Consider the following 23910-nt stretch of genomic DNA (forward strand, 5'->3'; position numbering starts at 1 on the left):
ACAAGTAATATGCCTATTGAAAAAATAGTACTTAATCCATCGGCATCTACTTTTTGGCCTTTAGCGCATGTGACCACAAATTCATCTACTGTACCACTAAAAACTTCTAATCCATGTGTGGATACTTTGTAACTGGATTTTCTCCCCTTATTCGACTTAGACCTTAATATAAACAGATCATGGTTGCTGAATTCCTTCAAGGACATTGAATGTTTAAAACTTATTTTGTCAAGTGACATTGATTTGGTTTCAATAATGGGGTTTGAAAATGGTCCGCGCGTAAGGGTAAAATTCTGTTCAAAAATAATTGCGAATCTGGTCCTGCAACAAGCGGAATCATTTCAACGTAGAGGTATTGATGTGCTACCCTTTCTTAATAATGGAAATCATACGTTCTTTAGAAAAGGAGTTTCTGAGCTGGGATCGGGGCAAGAAGACCCAACCATCCATAATAAAGATCTAAAGATACGGGTTTCCAGAGGAAAGCGTATGGTCTCTCAGGTACCTTCTCCCCCTGAAAATCTACTTACTTCCATGACAGAAGATAATCAACACTGGAATTGGCTCCCAGGAGTTTTATCCAGTAACACATTGAATAACTTAAGACCGCTTTTACATCTTTAACAGACAATTAAAAATTATATCCTGGAATGCTGCAGGATTACATAATTGTCCTCAGAAGTTTGATTATCTATTCTCTCTGAATGCAGATGTGCTATGTATTCAGGAAACATGGTGCAAAGATTCTCTTTATGGGGGGAAAAATTATTTTGTATTTGAGGCCGCTGCCACACCCTCAAAAAAAGGGCCTGTTTTTTATCAAATTCATTACAATGGCAATTTTCCCATTATAAGGACACTAGTAATCTCTTTCAATCAATAACTATTAATAACCTAGCGTCCACAGGTAGACGGTCCTCTCTTGTAATCCTTAATGCATATATCCCACCTGAAGAGATCTTTAATACCGTTCTGAAGCGAATGTTTTCTTATGTAAAACAATTACTAGAGCTCGATCACCCCCCATATATTTTACTTATGGGTGACCTAAATAGTAAAGTGTCCACTTCGAGTATAGACATGTTTAGAAGTAAATTTAAGGAAGAAGCATACAATATACCCCAAGCAATCTTTCCTAGTAAAATGAAAACTAACAAAAGAGGAAAGATATTACTTGAAGAACTCAGTTATGTAGAGGGGTTAATTGTAAATGGTAGGATGCCTTCTGACACTCCGGCTAAGTTTACACATAATTCTTTTAGGGGTGAATCTATCTTGGACTATGTAATTACGGATTATGATTCATTTTCTTATGTTCAGGACATGGTGATCTCTCAATCTTGTTTGAGCGATCATAATGTGATTAATATAATAGTTTCAATACAAACCCCAGATACTGAATCATGGTCTATAATTAATAAAGGTGTTTCTATTCATTGCAAGTCTGGAAGGTGTTACTGGGACCCTTCCACTATGAAAGATGTACACAATATTCTTGCCCAAACCTTACTTGAACTAGATGATTGGCAGGGTAGGGAATTTTTATATTTTGATATTCTTAAGGAAAACCTTACCACGAGAGCTAGGAAATTAAGTAAACCTAAGAAGCCATATCTCCCTCCTAGTTTATTACTACCCCTAAATAAGGAAATAAATAAACTCGTAAGGCAACAGTACATTAGCAGAACTAAGGAAAATGAGTATAAGATAGCCTTATTAAGAAGAAGGAGAGCTAGACTTAGAATAAAATTAAAAAGAGAAAAAGAAGATTCTCTCTGGATCAGGTTAAGAGAGGCATCGGCCTTTAATAAATCTAGAGAATTCTGGACCCTAATAGGGAAAGGATGTGGGGTAAGAACTTCCCCTATCCCTATCTCTATTGCTGAAAATGTCTGGATATCATTTATATCTAGTTTGTATGCCTCTAATAATGTAGAGGGGGACAGCTGGGATCCAGCCCTAAATAGTCAGCCTAATATAGAGACTCCATCTGAGAAAACCATTGCTTCGGTGATAAAGAGTATGAGTGCGTCCGGAGCTATGGGTCCGGATGAGCTGCCCATGTCTATAATAAAGCAAGACGTTACCTCCTGGAGTAGGATTCTCCTTCCAGTATTCCGTGCTTGCTTTTTATTGAGATCAGTCCCTAATTCTTGGAGGGGAAGTATATTAATCCCGATATTTAAAAAAGGAGAGAGGGATAGTCCTGGGAACTATCGTTTAATTGCTCTTTTGAACTCGATAGGGAAAATTTTTGCAAAATGTCTTTTGATTTTAATTTCTGAATGGATGGAATTGAATGACATCCTACCTTTGGAACAAACTGGATTCCGTAAAGAGCATGGTACACTTGATAATTTAACAGCATTACAGGTGATTGTCGATAAATATGTGCGTGTTCGCGGTGGTGGAATATATGCGGCATTCATTGATTTCTCCACAGCGTTTGATAAGGTCGACCGACCAACCCTGTGGAGAAAGCTCGCTATTCTAGGGATGCCGTTACACTTACTCGAACTTGTAAAAGCCCTTCATTCGAACACGTGGTGTAAGGTATTACAAGGTGGAGAAAGAGGTTTGTCTCAATCTATTTCTTCACCTAATGGGCTGAAACAAGGGTGCATATTGGCCCCTATATTGTTTTCTCTCTATACGGCAGACCTTCCTTCTTCCATTTCAGTGTGCGGTGGGATAGCCCCGATAATTGGAGGATCACCTGTATCAATTTTAATGTATGCAGATGATATCCTCATATTAGATTTAACTCCGAAGGGCTTGTCTAACCGCTTATATGCATTAAATCAATTCGCAGAAGCAAATTTCATGAAGATTAATGCTTCGAAAAGTAAAATCATGTGTATTTTTGTAAAGAAAAAATGTAGGTCTGTAAATTATAGATGGGCCATAGGCGGACATAATTTAGAGGTGGTAAAAACCTACACCTTCTTGGGTAAAATAATATCGGCAAACTTAAGTGAGAAATTCCATACAGACCATAACTCGCGTAAAGCATTAGCCCATGGTATGGGATTATGCTCCTTGTACAAGGCTACAGGGAAGAGACACCTTACACTATTTATGGATGTATTTAGGGCAAAGATCCCTGCAACCTTATTGTATGGGTTGGAATTAGTGGAGTTAAAACACTGGGGATTTTTACATAGAATGGAAGGAAAGATATTAAGAAGAATTACTTCCATTAATACAGCTTGTTCTGTATCCTCATGTAGATTGGAATTCGGACTCCGAAGTTGTTGGGTACAGGGGTTGATAGCCCTGGTAAGGTGGGTAGCTTGCTTAGCTAGAGGTAAAAAGGATTCCTTACGGGAAGCCATAAAAAATGAGCTTCTGGGCAATTTCAATGAGTTTTCCCTGTTAGTAAAAAACTTTAGAGAAGCAGTAACTCTGTTAGAGCTGGATGTAAGTACTCTGTTCTTACTTACTCCCTCTGAACTAAAGTCTAAATTAAAAAGTGCATCTTGGGAGCTCAGTTATAAATTGGATATGATTGCCCAACAAGGAAAATCGGAAAGGCAACTTCTTTTAAATACATATACATTAAAGCTGCCACAACAATACCTCACATGGAATATCCCCCACAGAGTCCGTAGGTTATGGTACCTTTTAAGACAAGATTTGCTTCCACTAAATCCACTTTTAGCTAAATGGTATGGTGTATCTCCTATATGTAATCTTTGTCATAATGCTGTACAGGATCGCAATCACGTTTTGTTTATCTGTCCTGCTTTACGCTCATTGCGTTACAAATGGTTGAAACCTATTTGTTTACAATTAGGAATTTTAAATGTAAATACTTTTTTCATGCACTTTATTGTCCTCCAAATGAAATGTTCTGTTTCAAAGTTTTTAACTTTTTTAAAGGTTTCTTAAATATTTATTGAATGATATATAGAGAAATATTTGTCAATTGTCTGACCAGTGTATATGATGTATCTCCTTCTCATCTGTTTGTCTGTGATTTTATTGTAAGTATTGTTGTATAATTGTGTCCTTATTTTATGTGGCCCTCTTTGAGAGCCAAAACATAATAAACTTAAACTGTGTGGTAATGGGCGCAGCCATCTTGTTTTCACTTGTCCCGCCCGCTCGCGATGCGATTTCCTGCTCCGGGTCGCGCATTGCATGCTCACGCCAGTTCGCGATAGGCATTTCCTGTTCGGAAATGCGTGTTGCGTGTTCGCAACGCTTTTTGCGTGCTCGGGGGGAAAATATCTCACGAACTTGCCCATGCAGTCGCAATGGGCGCGGCCATCTTGTTTTTCACTCTATGCTATGGTTCTGGGGCCTGCTTTTCAATCCTCCCTCTATCTTTTCAATCCTTTGTTTCTGAAAAAAATGTTGTTATCTTTTTTATTTATTATCTCTCTCTCTATTTTCCTGACTCTCTATTTTTTGTTTGTGTCTACTTTTTGTGTGTATTTTAACTACTTTTTCACTCTTTTTCTATTACCTGCTTTTTTCATTTATTTTACTTACTTTTTTAATTTTTACATTTTCTTTTCCACCCCAGAGCCATGGCAAAGGGTCACATGGGGCATCGCAGCCTGAGCCACGATCGCCTTCCTTGCAGAGGCCGGCGCCCACAAGGGGTGCAGGCACGGGCCTTATTTGGGGAGGTGGCCGCACTGGTTTTTTCTGTGCAGCGCCACCTCCCCTTAACCCTGGCAACAGGCGGCAGGCCTGGATCCGGATATGGGCTCTGGAAGCATCGGCAGCAGTGGGGAAAGGTGCGCCGGGCAGTGTTTCGCTGCTCGGGTGTCCAGCGCAGCCAGAACCAGCTGACGCACCGTGGTCCGATAGCCTGGACCGGGAGCAGGACCTGCTGGACCTGCTAGGAGCGGAGGTCCAGGGTCTTGATGAGTAGCTATTTAATTATTACTACTTTGTGTCTGTTCTTCTGCTCAGTGTTATATATTGCAAATATTTTTTTTTCCAACCAGCTAGAATGCTGCTGCTTACATACATTACAGGTAATTTACGTTTAAAAGTCTTCTGTGATTGTTATGACACAGGTGCTCTGCGCTACTAATCTTGTTATTTGCAACTTTGCGTTTGCGCTCGTTTTGCGTGATTATGTAAGAGTTTATTTTAGAAAACTTAAGTTAGGTAATGCTAGAGTGACTCTAGTCTTTCCTTTGTCCTGTCACTAAGAGATAGGGGTGGATTGATACTTAGGTTTAGTTACTTATTATAAGTTTGTAATTTTTTAGTGGTCTGCGACGCCCCCTCTATTATGTCACGTGCTGCTGAGTGCTGCTAGTGCTTACCCCAGTCCTTAGTAGAACCTTTTGTAGTTTGTTCAGTCAGTGCTAATAGGCTTAGCACTAACAGAACATCTGCATCAACCAACCAACAGTTTTGTGTGTGCAAAAATACAGGCACATGTCCTCCATTTATGCTTTTTTGAGGACTAAGAGACGTGGAAATGCTTACTTAATGTACAATTGGCACGCCTGGAATAGGTGGGCTCAGTCAGGGGGTACGTACTGCAAAACACACAAGATGATGGACGGAATGTTGCACAATGGCAAAACACTCACCCCCAGTCACAGATCTGGGTTTAATCCATCGTTATTTTGCTCACCACACCACCCCAGTTCAGACATGGCCATATGCAAATCAGTCTTGACCCTGTGCCTCATGGGAACAGTCCAGCCCGAACTGCCAAGCCATGTCTTCCCTGGACCGGAATCAAGCATCCTAGGACCGGTTTCTGGCTATCAGCCGTCATCAGCCAGGATAGCTTGACTCCAGTGGCGTAGTGAGCACGGGACCCACGTCTGGGCATACCCTTCCCACATAGGGTGAACAGCAAAACACACAAGATGATGGACGGAATGTTGCACAATGGCAAAACACTCACCCCCAGTCACAGATCTGGGTTTAATCCATCGTTATTTTGCTCACCACACCACCCCAGTTCAGACATGGCCATATGCAAATCAGTCTTGACCCTGTGCCTCATGGGAACAGTCCAGCCCGAACTGCCAAGCCATGTCTTCCCTGGACCGGAATCAAGCATCCTAGGACCGGTTTCTGGCTATCAGCCGTCATCAGCCAGGATAGCTTGACTCCAGTGGCGTAGTGAGCACGGGACCCACGTCTGGGCATACCCTTCCCACATAGGGTGAACAGCAAAACACACAAGATGATTGACGGAATGTTGCACAATGGCAAAACACTCACCCCCAGTCACAGATCTACGTACTACCTAGGCTTAGTTAGTATTCTGGAATCAGAATGGAACACTGGATTAGTGTAGATAAATAATAACTAGTCAGTCCGCGAATCCCCAGATAGTACTTGTCGACCAGATTAGATAGGTCAATTTTATTGCAATTGTTTACACAAATGTTTTTTGACAGTCCTTTACAAATATTTTATTTGTTTCACACCAATCATCAATGTTTGTCTCTTTCTTTCTTATATCTTTCATGATCAGCACCCAGGGGCAAGAAGATGGGGGCAGAGTCGGCGGGAGCAGTTCCAGTCGGACCAGAACGAGGGCTTTTCTGCTGGCCCCAGTAAGTCTTCCTGTTTTTAATATTAATTCTTATTCACTAACTTTTACTGCACCGTATTTTTTTTCCCGAACTATTGTTTCCGTTTCCTAATGCTATTTTTTACCAACAATTACCCTTCGATCTAGACTATCTGTTTCTAGATTCTTGTTATCCCTGCCTCTAACTGCCTCTGCTATGACTCTCTTTACTACTACTATTAGTCTGTCTGTAGCTAAGCATGACCAGTGGCCACTCTTTATTTAAAAGGTTTTAAATAAAACTCAGATTCCCCAGTAGCTCTAGCCATTGATGAGTCCAGTCCTTTGGGTTGTCCTCTTGTATTCCTTCTATTCTTCTTAATCTTTGAGGCTTTACTAATCTTGATGTTTTTCGACAATTCCCACCAACAAAATCCCCAACCAGATTTTGCTATTTTGATAGGATAGGACATACTACTACTGTTGTAGGGATTTTCCACATACAGAACATTGCACAAGAAAATAGGATGTTGGTGATGGGAGGTTGGACCTTCCTCACACTCACACCTCAATCAGAACAGGACCCACCACAATCCCCTGCCCAACTAGTTATAATAGTGATTCATTACTATTAGCTCTCCGAATCCCCCCCAAGATACCCAATGAGTAGACAACCCAGAACATAACACTCCCGACCTCTCATACATGGAAGTCGTGGAAGCAATGCACATTCAGAGTTTGCACTCCCTTCCTTTCACTCGCTCACTCGTGTAAGTCCATCCACACCAAATACCACCGAGTCTATGTAAGTTCAAAAATGTTATTTTATAACTGACAAGCTCTGTACGTTGTTCTATAATGCAGCACCAACAGCAAAATGCATAAGATTAAAACAATAAACATTGTTACACTTAGTTACACTTACAACAACTACAAATCCATAGAACGAAGAAAAAAAAAAGTGAAATCATGAAGCACCACCATCCCCTTTGTAGGGATAGGAATATAGTTTATATAAAATTATAAATGAAGATCTCTGAGCGAATTGTGTGGACCCCTCACCTTAGAAGAAGCTGGTACTCATTACATCAGAAGCTCTGCAAAGCTCTGGTTCGTAGAAGGGAATCTTCCTTCTGTTAGGAGAAAAATGGTACATGTTAGTATAGTGCAAGCATTTCTCAGTCGTGGCAAAAAGTGTAGCATTTTGGATAAGCAATATGGACTAACACCAGAACTCCATAACAAAGTGGCTTGTTTTATTTGACCTTGTACGTAGCGCTTAGACAGTAGCAGTATGAGCTCATGTGGGCTCAAAGGCGTCACTCTTTATACAACAAGCTGCGAGGTAACGACGCGTGTGCTAAAATAAAAGACACAAAGGTAAAATGGTAGCATGGCTCGGGCTAACTAAGCAAAGACTAGAATGACCCTAGGGACCATAGAACTACGAGTGTCTACTCTACTACTACCTGATTTGTACTAGTGATGTATGTTGTATATGTATGTATTACTATTAACTAATTTTTCAATCTTGCTAGTGAAAAATAGGGGGAGGTGGATATGACACCTAAAAATGTGTAATATTTTTTCAAGGCGCACTACCAACCACCAGTGCCGGGGCCAGCGGCGAAGGCGACGCGGCTGCTGACGGAGGAGAGGAGGAGGCAGCAGTTGCAGGAGGAGCTGCAGGGGGTGAGCCAGCTGCAGTGGCGGGCGGTGGTAAGTTAGATTCCTAACCCTTACTTATTGACATTATACTCACTGCAAGGGTGTACTGTATAATACTGTAAATGTAAATGTTGTAGACTTGTAAAGCGCACAGCTGCCCCAGCAACGGGGCGTCCCGGCGCTGTAGACCGCTGGGGAACCCATCCTGGCTATCCCTGTGAGATGGTCCCTTTCTGGGTATCTCCAAGGTGAAACCAGGCATCCTCGGCGTCTGTGGGGGGCCGTTGTAGAGATGAGGCAAGCTTAATGCCCAGAGTTGCCGAGTGTGTTCCTGGTTAGAGTAGGTACCGAGGCGAGAATTATCGAGTCCGTTTTGACCCTGGTCTACGACCCTGCCGCATCGGGAATTGAACCCTGGTCCCTGGCCGATTCTCTGCTTACGGGTCTGCCACCTCTAACTAGTGAGCCACACCTCTCTGTACAGTTGACTTACTAAGTAAGAAGTTGTTGTGAACGGTTGAAGACACCCTTTACTTAGCATTAGTAAAAGCATTAGTGGCGGGAGTGTTGAGTAACCAATGGCCTCTTCTATCTGATTTCAACTCAGCTGTGAAAGTTTTATGGAGAAGACTAAAAGTCAGATCAGATGACCTTGATGGATGGGTTGAACGAAAAGGGAAAGAAGAGTGGGAGGAAGATGGACGGGCGAGATTTAAGATTTATGACTGGCAGAGAAGGATTTGTGGGATGCATGCAGCATGCATAGGTGGCCGATAGGATTCAAATGCATGGTTGGTTGAATGCCTGAAACTCCCACAAATGTTAAAGTCCAAGAAAGTGGGAGGATAGATAGAACATACCACAAATGTTATGTACTGTGTTTGCTAGTGCTATCGTGACACTATGTGAAGAAATATGTGTCTTATTGCTTTGCTAAGAGTATATTTTACAATAGTCTTGTTTTTTCTTCTTCATATATAGCTACTCCTTCCAAGGGGAAACCTGACCAGAAGGAGTTGGCAGCCAAGGCCCGGGACCGGAAACTGGAGGCCATACATACCGAAAATCGTCGGCTGGTGGTCCTGGCAGCAGCTGCAGCCTCCTCCAATGCCCCGGTCCCCAGCCACCACCCTCCAGTGGTACGGCACCACCGTCTGGCAGCCGCCCGCTGCCACCCCTCCATCAGTGCTGTCCCCCTGAGGATGCATCTGCCGCGCATTGAAGCGCCGCGTTGCCTGCCTGGAGGAGCAAGTTTGTGTCCTCCTGAAAAAAGCACGCCGAACTTAGACACTGTTATTATTGCCCCTTTTTTAATTATTCTTGGGGTGGGTGGGAATCGGGCGTTGGGTTTTCTCTTTTGGACAATTGGACATTTTCTTTACGGACATTGGTTGGGTTAGGGAGAGGGGTGGGTCATGTGTGGGATTTTTTTTACATAGTTTATTTTTGTTAGGGTATTAAATAATATATTTCTACTTAAGTTTACATACGATGTTGTTAATGTTTTCTGGGTGGGGTTACTGCTTTACATCACACTGTATCCTTCTTTCCTTGCTGGTGCAGGGTGGCCAGCCAGTGTTTGATTTTAAAAATTGGATGACTTTGTAAGACAGAAACAGATAGATGCGGTACCCCTCACTGAGTGACTTGTCCTACTAGTACTGTCAGTCTCTTCTACTCTAGGCACTCTGCAACTCGATTCAAAGGGGTGTGTGAAATTGAATTAATGAAAGCATGTCATTATTAATTATGCCTCCCCCAAACTTCTCTTAACTTTGCTTGATGTTTAACTTAGACACAGCGATGGCTGCATGGTGATGATGGTTTTCTTTCCTAACATGCCATGGTTGTGGTGGTGGTAGTAGTAGTAGTAGACACTGGCAGCAGGATTTGCAAAAAAAGAAAATGAGACAGTCAGTAGCCTGAGAGAGACTCTTCGAGGAGTAGTAGAATGAAGTACAGTACAGAACTTACTGCCAAACAATAATATGCCCAAATACAACAAAACATAATGGTGGTGGGGATAGCCTAGTAGTACACAGAGTTATAAACGGGGAACAACCTTTACAACGCAACTTTTACAACGCACTACCATTACAACGAAACTGTTACAATGCGAGTGCATTGACGACGCAGGACATTACAACGCAAGTCTTTACATCGACTTGCACTAGATGGCGTGCTAACATTAAAAATAGGGTAGTTTACTATCCCAACACCTTCCCTACTGTTACGTGGACTGGAGTTGGAATAGTAAATTACACTTTTTTAATATTAGCACGCCATCTAGTGCAAGTTGATGTAAAGACTTGCGTTGTAATGTCCTGCGTTGTCAATGCACTCGCGTTGTAAAACTTTCGTTGTAACAGCATGCGTTGTAACAGCATGCGTTGTAACGTCATACATCCGTTATAAACTCTAGTTGTGTTGAGTCACTTGACTAGGCCTACAGTACACTGGACACAAGCATAACTGTTAGTGCTGTGTACGAGGATGACAACAAATGAAATCCATTAATCCAATCAATGCCGGGAATTAATGCTGATGTATTAGCTGGTTCCTTTGGTAAAAAAATTACCTCACAAATATACTGCTCATGGGTGGGCAAGCAGAAGAAGATCCCCGCCCTGCCTTGAAATTGAAGTACTGTTGCTTTTGCTACATCCGCCCCTGTAAGCGTGTGATACATTATTGGTGTACATTTAATGTAGTCATACCTCAATAAGTCACACAGCCAGGAGGAAGAGGGTTAGGGTTTGTTGAATGGTTGGGAAGGGGGGTTTGGTGAACAGTACGCATGGACAAACATCAAATGACAGAATCTTAGTAGACTACCATATCCATATCAATATGTTAAGGGAGAAAAAGGAAATGCATGCATGATGATTGATGATAAGGAGAGACCCAGATTACATACAGATTGTGTTCAGTATTACCGGGCTTACTTTTACAGATAACAAAGAAAATGTTAAAATATCTGTAGGGATGAATTATAGACAGAGAACAAACCTAATGATAATAATAGTAATAACAACAAGAACACACTGTTGTAATGATTGTAGACAAAAACATGAATCGAATTATTTAAAAGATGATGAAAGTTGATACTGTTACTGTGCTATCCTGGTCAAATGGTGAGTTGAATCTCGGCATTCCTCTTGGTCCTCCCTTCCATGGATGCTCCGTCCATCAATCTTGGGTGATGCCACTGCCTGCCTGGCAGATGTAGATTCATTGGTAAGGTAAGTGTGCATTGTTTTCCCAAGTATAGCACAGGGTAAGGTCCGGCCTGTAATTGTATATGCAAAAACAAAAGGGATATTGAGATTGAAACCAAGTTGAAAAAAATGGACAAGTTAATGGTGTAGTGCAACAAGAACACTTTCCGAGACGGCATGGATGCATCATCCCTGCTCTAGTCTGTTTCCAGCATTAACCTAAAACACCAACAGGACAGAGCAGGCCGACGGTGACGGCACCCTTTGCACATCCTCCATTTAGCGTACATTTTTTGATAGAGTTGGACAAAGCACATATCCAGCAACATAGCATTTTACAATTTACCACAGTCATACCACCGCTACACTTGACTCCACCGCTACACAGACATTTAGGTCTGCTGTGGTTGTTGTTTACCTTTTATGCCACTCATGAAACGCCCTAACTTATTCCATCAATCATCTCCGATCCGTGTACTGAGTGACTGTGAAGATACTATGTCACTGTGGTCATCATGATGGTGTTTTTCAACTCAGTCTGCATGTACCGAGTGAGTCCCCTTCCTATATTCAAAATGCAATGTATCAGCCTGCAGTTGTTATTAAAAATACAAGAAGGGAAAAGGGACTTGAGTTACTTTTAGTGTGCAGATTATTACATTAAGCTCGTCCTCAAACTCTGGGGGTTCAACCAGAAGTAGGTAATCATCATCTAACAGACTAGTTCTGTCACCTGAGCCGCTGTCCTCATCTTCCTCCCTTGATTCATGTATTGTGTAATTCGGTGGTATAAAGTGCTGATCCATTTTGATCATTGTTAACCGCTCCACGTTTATGGGCGAGAGACTGGTCCTTCTCACTGTTACAATGGAACCAGCAGCACTGAAAACACGTTCCAAAGAGACACTTGCAACAGGGCAAGCCAGATAGTTTAACGCCAGCCTGCTGAGCACTGGCCATTGGGCCCTTTTCCCATACCAATACCTCAATGGGTTTTGATCAATGTACACCTCTGTTGGGTCATCCAGATAGGCCTGGACCATCCGCTCAATGTTCAGGGGTGCAAAACTTTTCTCTGGCTCTTTTCTTGTTGCATCAGCACTGGACTTACCAATGCCTTTCTGTAAATACTAATCCTGTAACTATTTTACTGGGCCTGAAGATCCAGTTCTTGCTGTTGTAGATAGTGTTGGTGAGTGTTCTGAGCCAAACGCACTGCCCTCAGGTTCCAGAGTTGAACTTGACGGCGGATGCCCTGCTGCAGTACTTGTTGTGGGTTTATGTAGCGGGCTTTTAATTAGCAGCCGTTCATTTCCAACTTACTCGCTGACTCAGCTATCCAAGTTTTGTACCGGGCAACATCCATTTCTGAAAAAGGAATTAATGTCTTCAGTGCCCATTTTGTCCGTGGATCCAGAATTGTGGCACAAATGTAATATTTTTGTGACAAAATCTTATTTTGCACCCTTGTATTGTCAGCTAAGCGATGGACTAAGCTCTCCACCAACTCATATGCTTCTTTTTTTCCCTCTACATGTTTGTATGCTTCAGACACCTCCTTCAGCTGATGCTCTAGCATTTGCAACAATGGGATAGCTTGGCCCAAAGTACAGTCCTCCTTGCTGACTTCACGTGTGAAGACCTTGAAAGGAAGAAGCATCTCAGTCAGGCATTTAACTAGGCACCATTGGTCCATCTGAAGGCTCATGCCTTTCACAGTAGCATCCCCTCTTCACATGACATATTCACTGATTGGCCGCTACTGCTCAAACAGACGGTCAAGCATGTAATAAGTTGAGTTCCAACGTGTTGCCACCTCCTGGATGAGTGCTTTGACTGGCATTCTATAGTCACGTTGAATGATCCTCAGCTGCTTCCGAGCTTTAAAAGAATGGCTGAAATGAGTGCATATTCTTCTGCAGGTGGTCAGTAAGTTGCTGACTATGGCTTCTTTTTTCAGAAAGTCTTGAACAATAATGTTAATGCAGTGCGCCAAACACGGAACCCTGAAATAGGAGCCAAGCTCCATGGCCTTAAGTACATTACTGCCATTAGCTGTGGAAACAAAACCAATCTTAAGCCCTCTTGGGCGCAGCCGTTCAAAAACCTTGCTTGAAACTCTTTCAATATGTTTACAGCAGTATTAGATTTCTCCATGGCGAACATCAACACAGTTGCATGTTTCCGAGTAGCTTTAAAAATCTCAGCTGTGTCAGCAGCACCTACTTCAGATAGCTCATCTCTAACCCCCACAAATGAGACCCAGTGTGCAGTGATGCACATGTAATCAGTGGCTTGGCAACTGGTCCACATGTCTGTTGTTAGGTGGATATTGTGAACAGCACTCTGGTGCAAAGCTTGTCCAACCAATTCCAGCACATCATGATGTAGTGCTGGAACAGCAACTCTTGCAAAATAGGACCGGCTGGGAACCTTCCATTTAGGGCAGATGGTTGACACAAATTCAAGGAAACCCACCCCTTCCACAAATGAAAAAGGGAGAAGGTCCAGCGCTAACATTTTAGCCAGCTTCGCATTGTACAACCGTGCCGTTGGGTGGTTGCGTTGGTACTGCCCCTCCAACCTAAGCATGCTGTCAATGGTAGTCTGGATTATTTTCCTTTGCGGTGCAGTTTTCTTTAACCCAGTTAGGCTCAACATCGCACTTTGTTCCATAATCATTGCAGTACTACTCGGTCGCCTTGGTGTCTCAGCCTGACTCAGACTCTTACTGCGGTGCCACTGAGATGTTGCTGAGGAGGATGTGGGCAGTACTACTACACTACTGGGGACAGGGCTAGAAATGTCTCCCTCTTGTTCACCTTCCACCAGAATAATATCGTCCCCTGATTCTTCATGCCCAACAACAATGGGTTGAGTTTTACTTTGTTCTAAACGAAGTAGGTGAGCCTCCCACATGATAGTGTGGTGTATTTTGAAATGACTTGTTTAGCCTCCGGTCCCATAGTCTGTACCAGGCTTACCCCGCCTAACAGCATGTTGACAAAATGAGCATATAGCTATGTTCTCCTCCTTACTGCTAACCGAAAAGAGGTCCCAAACTGGGGAGGAGAACTTTCTGGTGCTGCTGGATGTGCCACTTTCAATACCAGATGAACTGGATGGTGTGCTTGGAATGTGACTCTGAGCAGCTACACTGCGACTTCTACCACTACCTACTGAGGTGGTGGTTGAGCTGGAGGTAGGTCCCTGCCTTTCCTTTGCAAATGAAAATATGGAAGCTGGAGGTCGTGGTGGTGTTACCTGTGTTGGTGGTATCCGTGCTACATCCCTTGCAGCCATTTTGGATAGGGTAATAATGTTGGTCTCCATATCCTTTGGGCCGGGAGTTATGTCCGTGATGATTGGCTCGTCATCATCATCATCCCCCTCTTGTACATCTACCTCCATAACTCTAAGGTTTCCTGGAACCTTCCTTTTCACTAGCCTTGTCTTGTGGCGTGCCTCACTCTCAGACTGAGCTGGTGGCTTCCAAGTGGCATCAAGATCATCAGAAGTGGGGCTTGAAGAAGAAGATGATGGAATAACCCTCCTTTTCCTTGCTGGTGGTCTGGAAGACAATGGATCTTCTGAAACAGTGGCTTGCCCCTCTTTGTCTGCAGGAAGCTCGATTTCCTACTTCAGGAGAAACAACTACTATTGTGGGTTGTTGTTGTGGCTGTTCTTGCGGCTGTTCTTGCGGCTGCTGCTGTTCTTGCTCTGCTGCTGTTCTTGCGGCTGCGCCTGCTGCTGCTGTTCTTGCAGCTGCGCCTGCTGCTGCTGTTTTTGCCTGCGTTGATTGTGTACTACTTTGCGATACAGACATTTCAACATCGCTGCTCGTTAGTAGACTGGCTACCTCTGCGACACTCATGGGCTTCGGTTGGATTGGTGGGGTTGGCCCGCTGGTGCGAATGTGCTGCTCCCAGCTTGGTTCCCACCAGACAATGATGCTGCAGGCGTGTGTTTTTTGGTCCCAAAAAACACATTTGCCGGCACACCAGTCGTGGTTAGTGCCTCTTGCTTTTTCTGTTCCTTCTTCTCACCGGCAACTTTCTTGGTACTGGAGGACCTGGTACCTTTCTTTGGGCCCATTTTCTTCAGAGGTCAGACAGGACGCAGGTGCACAAGTTGCAGAGATGTTTGTGGTCACAGTTGAACGTGATGTGGTGCGCAGCAGGACTTCTGTCTGGCAGTACAACGGATGATGTTGATAGTTACATCCTCCTCTGTCTTTTTGTGCACCTAAAAGCAAATACGCCAGGAGAAGAACATCAGTGAAATGTTGCATTTGTTGTTGTGGTTCAATTACTACTCTAGTACAAACAAAAAAAGAAGATATAGCTTAGCCATTTGTGAGACTTTGGCAACAAGGGCTATGGTATACTACTTACTGTGTACAGTATACACACAATACACTCTCAGGAAGGATAGGAAAGAATAAGAACAACCACAAAAATACAAATGTAATGGAAGGGAGCTGCTGCTAGCAAAGGGGATGGATGGAAGCAGTAAGCCAATAGGAAAACCATGCAGGCCCGTATTAACTCCCACCAGAAAAGGCCACAAGCCACATGGACATTCACAGGCAACAAGCAGGAGGCCTGGGAAACAATGAACTGCTAAAAGGCCTATAAAAGAAGCCAGGCAAAAGATGCATACTAAACCACACTGCTGTGCCTTTTTAATGCAATAAAATGCAAAAACGAAAATCCACAGGGCAAAACAAGGTCTGCAGGGTGCACACCAATTCCCTAGGCACACACAACAAAGGCATTTCTTTAACACACCCCAAATACCCCCCAAACACATTTTCTAACTCAACCCAGTGCCATCCATGCCCTCAATGATGTTTAAATTCAACAGAACACACAGATAAGCACTTGTTTAATGCACTTGTGGATACCTGCTCTGAGCCTACTGGTTGAAGGTAGGCCCGTGGGCAGACAAGGCCACACAAGCTTGCAGGCCTAGGCTTCAAAATGGCTGCCAGCCACATGGCCAGGCCCACCCAACTACAAGAAACAGAAGACAGACAATGCAGGCCTGTTGCAAAAAACACACTGCCTGCCTTCAAAATGGCCGCCAGCCTCATGGTCAGGCCCACAATAAGAAGCCTAGGCCACAAAGGATTACCATGCAGGCCTATATATGGCAAAAGCAGCACACTAATAACTCCCACCAGAAAAGGCCCACAGCCACATGGACACTCGCAAATCACAAGCAACAAGCTGGAGGCCAGGGAAACAATAAACTGCCAAAAGGCCTATAAAGAAGCCAGGCAAAAGATGCATGCTAAACCACACTGCTGTGCCTTTTTAATGCAATAAAATGCAAAAACGAAAATCCACAGGGCAAAACAAGGTCTGCATGGTGCACACCAACACACCAGGCACACACAACAAAGGCATTTCTTTATCACACCCCCAAAAACAGAAATTCCCCCAAAAAACACATTTTCCAACTCAATCCAATGCCATATATGCCCTAAATAATGTTTGAAAAACATTCAACACACACCAAAGGAACAGTTGCTTCATCATGCACCCACCCATGACTAGCACTGGGCCTACTGGATACCCTCAACAATTTAAAAAAAAGAATGATAAGTACCAAAATTGTAGTTGCGGCAACTGCAATGCCCCCAATCCAACAGACACAACACCAACTTACTTGTAAAATATCAAATTCAAAAGTCCTCAAATCCAATGATAATGATGCAGCAGACACAAAGAGCGATCCTTCCAGCTGAGATCCAAAGGCAGAATGAACAGGAGATGGACAAAGCACTCCTGATGGACAGGAACAGGAAGTTGGAGACTCTGTGGCACTTCCTCCCTCTCCCCCCCAAAAGTGTTTTTTAAAAAAGGACTCCTTGCACAAAAAAGGACAGCCAAATGTCAATCAGAGGAGTTTTTTCCATCCAAATCATCATTTAGAGAAGGTTTTATGCAGCTAGATTTAATATTCTTCTCCAAATCGAAAATTTGGCGTGTTTGCGATCGCGACCTTCACCACACTTCCGCCGGATGTCGATGGCACGTCCAAAAGGACGTGTTCGCGATCTCATGCTCTTTGTCGCTGTGGAGATTGACGTGTTTGTGACCTCACGCTCTCTCTCGCGTTGGAAAATGACGTGTTCTCGATCGCAGATTCTCACTGTGTCTGATGGAGAGGAGAATGACGTGATCGCGATCGCGAACTCTTATGGAATAGCGCGACCGGCTATCAACATCTAGTGGAGCACGCAAACAGACTGGAAAACTCGTCGGCGGAAGCAGGGATCCCAGTAAGTTGATCGCGCGCGCAAGAATGCATTTTCAAAGCGCGAACATGAAAAAAATCTTCGCAGCGCGTCAAATAGCGGAAATTTTGGCATTTTCACGCTCTCCGCAGAACGCAAAAATGTCAAAATATCGCAATGCCGCGAGCGAAATGGAATTTGACGCCCACCCTAAGTTGACACACAGCGTAGTAGAAGATGGTCAAAGTGGCACTGTGTCTGAAAAGGAGGGTGTGTGTATCACCGCAGGGAGGTAGACACACAGCATAATGGAAGATGTAGTCAAATGGAGACAATAGTGAGTGTGTCACCGAAGTACGAAGAGGACACCCTAATAAGGCAGAACTAACAGTCAAATATACTCTTACTTGGCAGATCGCAGTGACGTGCATGAAGAGCGCTGGAGCACTGGAATGCTGACTGGAATTTGTGAGAAGACGTGCCGGCCTCAGGAACTGAGCGTCAAACTCTGTCACAGGAGTGTTGAGCGCTGACAGGGTTTTGTTACTTTCGGGCGGCTCTGAAGAGGCTGGCGCACTGGATGGTTCCGAAGCTTGGGAAGGCACAGGAGAGGCTGGTGCGTCGGATCGGCGTGTCAGGTCTGAGGGGGTGTCACTGAGGAGAACGAAGCTCCGCCAGAGCACACACCAAGCAGAGCACTACCAAAGGTCCGAAGAACAGTAGTGCAGGCTGGAAACGGCATTGTGCGGAGACCTTCACCCTGACAAGCTCACACAGGACATTGCACCAAGGGAGAGTTCTGTAACTTGCCTTCAGTACAGCACCTTAGATGATGCCAATTGACAACGAGGCCTCACGGATGCAGGCTGGATACTGCTGAACTGCCCTTTGTTTGTTGGTAACAATAGAGCACATTCCATTAGCGACGCTGTCTGCCGCCTGCTGAGAGACAGGACACCATGAATGGAGGCAAAATTCACGCAGATACCACTCCGCAGGGCACCAGCATGTAACTGTTGGACAGGGCAGCGTTTGCACGGAACATAGCCCAGTCTGATGTAGATACCGCTCCACTGGAAACTGGTGTTCTGCTGCGGAGCAGGGCTATGCCAAAACACTGCACTGGTCAGCTAACAGGTCAAAGAGGATTCGTGGCACCCAAACGTGTGACAAGTAGGGGTGAACTGGGTCATCGGCAGGCACCAGAAAATCTTCAAACCAGTCCAAGGTGTAAAAGGAATCCCACTTCAATATGCAAAAGTCCAATCGGAGAGAGAGTTCTGAAAGGGGAGATGATCAGCTGCCCCCGGCGCAGAGTCGTCGCCCGTGTAATAATTTCCGAATAAAAGAAGACAAATTTTCAGGTAAGGGGAAAGCTTCTTTATTCTCTGATCATCCACTCTCCTCAACTGTCATTGTCAACATTCTAATGCAAGCTCACATGGAACGTTCTAAATAGGAGCAGAGGGGGGAGGGGACGAAACCAAGTAGGGAGAGAGAGAGAGAGAGAGAGAGAGAGAGAGAGAGAGAGAACTAGGTAGATTACAACAATTGCCTTTACGTTAAGCTTTACTGCTCTGTGCCAAGCAACGAGATGGTTAAGCACAGGTTGATTTGGGGTTTGCTTGTGCCTTACCCTGAAAAGGATTGTGGTTCCTACTTGACCAGGACTCACACCCCAGTCAACTAGTAACCCAATTTCTTACAAATGGTCTATACTTACAACATTAATTTCTATGAAGGAAGATCACAGCATGTTTGGGTAATCTTAAAGAAAGACCAAATTCACCTGAATGAAGCAAAAGAAAAATACAATATTCAAGCAGATAAGAAAATGAGAAAAGCTCTGAAATATAAAATAGGAGATCGAGTCTAATTAGCAACCAAACATTTGTAATTATAAAACATGTAAAAAGTTCAAAACCTAGTTTATAGGACTGATCCAGCTCAAGTCTGGGAAATGGGGAATAACATTTACTGATATCCTCCCTGCGTCACAGACCCGACATCACACTAGCTCACTCACACATGCAGTCATTGGTGGGGCCCATAACACCAACACTCACACGTCTCTTTCACAAGTCTACACACTCAGGAGGGATGAGTAATTCAAGCGCTGGACATGTGGGGGGGGGGGGTACCTTATTACCTATAGGGAGAGAAAAGTTATTTTACAAAATATACATTAACATTCTTCACCTATAGATCCTTAATCCTAAACATCTAGGCACTCCACCCACTTGGTCAATGGACCAATTTAGTTGGATTGGTTGATGGTGATTTAGAACCAGCTAAAACACATTTTAAGACTCAGAAATTCCAGAATCCTTATTTTTCTTAATAAACCTCAAACTCATATTTCTTGATAATCAATATTTGTTTATCTAAAATTTCATAATGACTTATATTTGCATTTATTTTGTCAGAATTTAGAATTTCTAGATTAATTCAAGTAAAACGCGGAACATCATATTTACCTAATCTGGCTATTTGAAGTCCTCTAATTCATTGGCTCTGCATAACCAAATGTTGTCATAAATTGTCTGAAAAGCAGGCCAAAGCTCTAACAGGCACATGCATCAAGTAAAATACCGGTCGCAAACGGGCAGATTCTCAGAATCTGACCCTTTGCTCCCGGTATTTTTGCATTTGGGATGCATCATCCCAAATGCAAAAATCGCTATTTAAGGAATCTCAAAATTGGGATTCCTTAAATAGCGATTGCATTTAAGGAATCCCTAATTGAGATTCCTTAAATGCAATGCATTACAGTTTAAAAAATAGCGATTTCGCTATTAGCGTGAGCAAATTACCATGAGGCTGGACCTCATGGTAATTTGCGAAAACTTAGAAAAATGCACTTATTTGCATTTTTCTAAGTTTCATGTTGCCCACACACATGCCCTTAGAGCATGTGTGTATGCAACATTTGTGCAGAGTGAACATACATGGGTGCAATAGGGTGTCATTTTGACACCCTTGCACCATCGAAATTGCGAGTACCCGCAATCTCTAATTCATTCCTATGGGCCTGGAGGGCATAGGAATGAATGGGAAGACATTCCTTAATTGCGACTCGCAATTTGCTAGTCGCAATTAAGGAATTTGTGGGAATCGCTATTTCTTTAGCGATTCCTACATGCATAGGGTTTTGCTATTCCTTAATTGCGATTCCTTAATAATCGCTATTAAGGAATCGCAAAACCCTATGATGATGCATGTGCCTGTTGGTTCTTTGCTCAGCACGTTACAGTCCCAATTTCTCAAAGGACCAAAAATCGTGCAAGCATCTATCATAGCCCGTGGATTTAGAAAAAGTTTGCAGTCATCAAGCGGTCGGGCAGCATCCGGATCATGAGGAAAGGCGTCACGAACAAAGTCATGAAAGGAAGATAGGAAAGAGCAGCCACGCAAAGCAACCTCAACCACAACAGCAATCAACAACCTTTTTTCCCTATTCTACTACCCCTTTTATAATACAATGAAGTAAAGAAGATACATTTTTAAATTTTAGAACAGTTGTGATTGGAGGGTCAAGATCGTCCGACTTATTTTTCCAGATTTTCAGTACAGTTCGAGGGGTGAGGTCATCGGTCAGTAAAAAGTCAGCTTGTTCCAGTTTTCTCCTGTCTTGGCAGATGTCCCGTTCTACACCCTTGACTGGGGACATGTAGTACAGAGGTTGCTACGAGGTTTAGGAGATTTCTTGCACATGCGCAGCTCACTCCACGCCTCATGAGACCGTGGCCACTTCGGCGTGTGGTGACAGCGGCCATTTTCGATTTAGGCCCAAATGCCAACTTAAGCAAAACAAACACAAAAGATTAATTAATACATAGAAATAATAAATCTAATGATAACCCCTTACTAATCCCTCTATGTGCTTGTATTTATCTAGCATATAGCAACATTTAAAGCAATTATATTCACCTTTTCGATCCAATCAGGAAGACAAACATCACAAAAGCAACATATATCATGCAGTATTCTATTACCACATATACTATTGTTAATATGCGTACAGATTTTAGTTATAAATGTTATTTAGCAATGCAAATTGCAAATCGCACTTGTAGCTTAAGTTTTAATAATGTTGATTAGTATACATGCAATACACGTTTAATAATATTATAATTAACATATTATATAATTAGTATTTTCATGCAAAAATAGAGGAGGTATTCAAAATGTTGCACTACCTGCTCCATCAATCCCCCTTTGGTGATTTTATCACCACAAAGCCTAAAATTTTGTAAATTTTATAAAAAGAAGATGAATTCATAGATGTTTAGTTCACATTTTTGTTTCCCCAATTTCTTCTTCTCTCGCTTTTCTATACATACTATCTTTCATTTATTTTAATTCTACTTCTTCAAATTCTCTTTCTCGTCTTTTATTCTCTCTCTTTTTCAAAGTTTCTCTTTTTTAATTTTTCTTTATTTTCTTTCTTTTGCAACATGAGCATCCTAATCTTAAAACTAATACTAGAAGAATTACACAGGTTAATGGAAATAAGATTTTACCTATAAATGTACTACCTAATTTTAATAGAAAATCTTTAATAGAAGATAATTTCTTTCCAATCTTTTCCCAAACACCTTCAACCTCCAGTGGTGCAATTTCCTCATGCAAATCAGTTATATTTTTAATGTATGACTTTAGATCTTGACTTTCGTCCGAAATGTAAGTACAACAATGTTGAACTTTCAGCATTCCACAGACTCCACCCTCTTTTGCCAAAATGATATCAAGGGCAAGTCGATTTTGCATTACCATGGCACGCATGGCAACCATTTCTGTATTTACCAATAAAAATCCTCCAGCGGTGCTTGTCAATAAGCGATCCACTTCTGTTGATAATTTTCTAATTTTGTGTGCATTCAGAGATATTCCCACTGATGGTATCAATGCTCCAAAAATGTCTCCCACAATTTCTGACCAAGACTCTCCCTTTCTGCGTGTTAGTTGTCTACCTAACTCATGTACACCATCTCTTCCTCTTCCCACATGGAATATCTTTGGGAAAAGCAGGCCCACGTAACATGTGCTAAACATGTGATCTGGTAATTGATAATATGCTTTGTTCCCGCAGATAAAATATAATCCAGGAAAAACTGGATCATTTCCTCCTTTAAATCCCCATCCACCCATGATTCGATATGTATCATGGCAATCACTGTTACCTACAAAATAATTATCATATGCAGTTTGATTCCTTCTAATACACAACTTTCCTTTCTGAGGCCAATCTAAAGCCATTGTTGGACTAGTTTTTCCTTTCAAATGTTTTTCCTTTTCAACATCCCAGACTGTCTTTTCCTCTCTTCCCTCAGATGCTTTCTTTTGCATTTTCAATCTCCTTTCTTCAACCATATCCAAAAACATTTTCTCTTCTTTCTTTAAACTACAAGTTAGATTATTTCTAAATATGGACTCTAATGTTAATTCCTTAGTTTCTAAGAAAAATTCACCTAATACCTTTGCTGGTTTTACTTTACTTAATTTGTTAATTACAGGTACTTGTGAAAATATGTTATCTACATCTGAAAAATGATATTCTGATTTCCCTATTTGGTAAAACAAACTTGCTATTACACTACATGTTATTCCATACGTTACTGGGAGGTGATGATAGGTAACTACCTCAGACACAGATGCAGGTAACTGCATGCAGACGTAGCAGTCTCTCACATCCATCGTCTTTACATATTCATACAATAATTTTGAAAATACATTGTTAGAGAAATCATTTATGGACCTATCTTTATGCAAGTAATTTCTATCTATTTTAGTTGGATACACTTTCTGAAACGTTTCTACATTAGTCTTAATCTCACTATGTCCTTCTATTGTTTCTAGTGTAACTTTAAATGAACTCATCAATGCCAACGCACTCCATAGAATCATTAGTAATCCTGTACAACAACAACACATTTTAAACCACCTTTTAAGAAATACACATTTAGTTTTTCTATTCTCTGTGTTTTCCATTACGAAAAATGATCAGTGTCTTTTGACTTAGCCTCTTCTACTTCACAACTAGTTTGTCTAACCCAAGGCTCTAAGCACCTACTTGGTTCTATCAGTTATGTCCTCTCCAGCTATTTATTGTCTTTCCATTAGTATCACTTTGGTCTTCTCAGTTTGGCATTTGATCGTCTTTCACTTTCTTCTCAAAATCCTGATACAGAACTTCCTGAACATCCGTTTCTTCTCCAATGTCGGACAAGATAACTCTCAGGATTTCCGATTCTTCGTCTTCCTCATCCACTTCTGGT

Source organism: Triturus cristatus, chromosome 9 (assembly GCF_964204655.1).
Source record: "Triturus cristatus chromosome 9, aTriCri1.1, whole genome shotgun sequence".
In the NCBI taxonomy this organism is placed as follows: Eukaryota; Metazoa; Chordata; class Amphibia; order Caudata; family Salamandridae; genus Triturus; species Triturus cristatus.